This window comes from Arachis ipaensis, chromosome B02 (assembly GCF_000816755.2).
Source record: "Arachis ipaensis cultivar K30076 chromosome B02, Araip1.1, whole genome shotgun sequence".
Taxonomy (NCBI): Eukaryota; Viridiplantae; Streptophyta; class Magnoliopsida; order Fabales; family Fabaceae; genus Arachis; species Arachis ipaensis.
Genome location: NC_029786.2, coordinates 82132265 through 82134545, shown reverse-complemented (window position 1 = coordinate 82134545; position 2281 = coordinate 82132265).

Sequence of the window (2281 nt, the reverse complement as noted above, 5' to 3'; positions counted from 1 at the left end):
TAGGAAGGGTCTTCCTAGAATGAGAGTAGCACTCTTGTGCTCCTCTATTTCCAGCACAACAAAGTCAGTGGGGAAGGCGGATGGCCCAACTCTGACAATCATGTCTTCAATCATGCCTGATGGGTATTTAATGGAGCCATCAGTAAGTTGGAGACATATCCGGGTTGGTTTAACTTCTTCAGTTAAGCCAAGCTTTCTGATAGTGGATGCAGGTATTAGGTTGATGCTTGCCCCAAGATCGCACAAAGCTGTCTTGGTGCAATTACTTTCTAATATGCATGGTATCAGAAAACTCCCAGGGTCCTTAAGCTTTTCAGGAAAGCTTTTTAGAATGACTGCACTGCATTCTTCAGTGAGGAGAACTCTTTCTGTTTCTCTCCAATCCTTTTTATGACTCAAGATCTCTTTCATGAACTTGGCATAAGAAGGTATTTGCTCAAGTGCCTCTGCAAATGGAATCTTTATTTCAAGAGTCCTGAGATAATCTGCAAAGCGAGCAAATTGCTTATCCTGCTCCTCTTTCCGGAGTTTTTGAGGATAAGGTATCTTGGCTTTATATTCCTCAACCTTAGTTGCTGTGGGTTTATTGCCTACAGAAGTGGTTGAAGAAGCCTTTTTAGAGGGGTTGTCATCAGCACTTGTGTGTGTCTGATCCCTCACAGGCAATTGAGTGCCAGAGTTAGAAGCTGGAGTGACGTGAGACGCCAACTCCTTGTCTGTTCCTGGCGTCTGAACCCCAGAACTGTGCCCATTTTGGGCGTTCAGCGCCAGATCTTGCCCATTTTGGGCGTTCAGCGCCAGATCCTTGCTTGTTTCTGGCGTTGAACGCCAGTCCTTGCTTGTTACTGGCGTTGAACGCCAGTCTTGGGCATGGTCTGGGCGTTCAGCGCCAGCCTTCCACCGGATTGCTGGCGTTTTAAAGCCAGAATTATTTTTCCCTGGGCTCTTACTGTCCTCAGGTGAATTTTGGGTGGTTTGCTCATTCCTTAGCTCTTTGCTGCCTTGAGGTGGGGTATTTAATGTTTTCCCGCTTCTCAATTGAACTGTTTGGCATTCTTCTGTTATTTGTCTTGACAGCTGCTGCTTTGTTTACTTCAATTGTTCTTACATATTTATATTAGCCATCCTTGTCTCTTGTAGTTTATCCTTGAATTCGGCTAACTGCTTTGTTAGAAAGTCCAATTGCTGATTGAATTCAGCAGCTTGTTTTACAGGACTGAGTTCAGCAGTTGCTGTTTTAACCTCTTCTTTCATGGAAGGGTCACTGCTTAGGTACAGATGCTGATTCCTGGCAACTGTATCAATGAGCTCTTGAGCCTCTTCAATTGTCTTTCTCATGTGGATAGATCCACCAGCTGAGTAATCCAAAGACATCTGAGCTCCTTCTGCAAGCCCATAATAGAAGATGTCTAACTGAACCCATTCTGAAAACATTTCAGAGGGACATTTTCGTAGCATCTCTCTGTATCTCTCCCAGGCATTATAAAGAGATTCATTATCTCCTTGTTTGAAGCCTTGGATGTCCAGCCTTAGCTGTGTCATCCGTTTTGGGGGAAAGTATTGATTCAGGAATTTTTCTGTTAGCTGTTTTCATGTCCTTATGCTGGCCTTAGGTTGGTTATTTAACCACCTCTTAGCTTGATCTTTTACAGCAAACGGAAACAGTAATAGTCTGTAGACGTCCTGATCTATTTCCTTATCATGTACTGTGTCAGTAATTTGTAAAAATTGTGCTAGAAACTCTGTAGGTTCTTCCTGTGGAAGACTAGAATACTGGCAGCTTTGCTGCACCATGATAATGAGCTGAGGATTCAACTCAAAGCTACTGACTCCAATGGAGGGTATGCAGATACTACTCCCATATGAAGCAGTAGAGGGGTTAGCATATGACCCCAGAGTCCTCCTGGACTGTTCATTTCCACTTAGATCCATGATGGAGAAAAGGAGATGATGTCAAATAAAAAATTTATTTTTATTTATTTATTTCAAAAATAAAATAAATTAAAATAAAATAAATAAAAATAGGTGAAGATTTTCGAAAAAATAAGGAGAGAGAAAGTGGTAAGGAAGTTTTGAAAAATATATGATTTGGAAAAGATTTTAAATTTTTAAAAAATCTGAATTTTTAAAAATAATTTTCGAAAATTGTTTTAAAATTATGAATTTTGCCTAGAAACTAATGAGAATAAACTAAAAACTAACTAAAATATACTAAAATCTATATGAAATTAACCCCAAAAAGCGTATAAAATATCCGCTCATCAGTACCCCTCCCCTAACA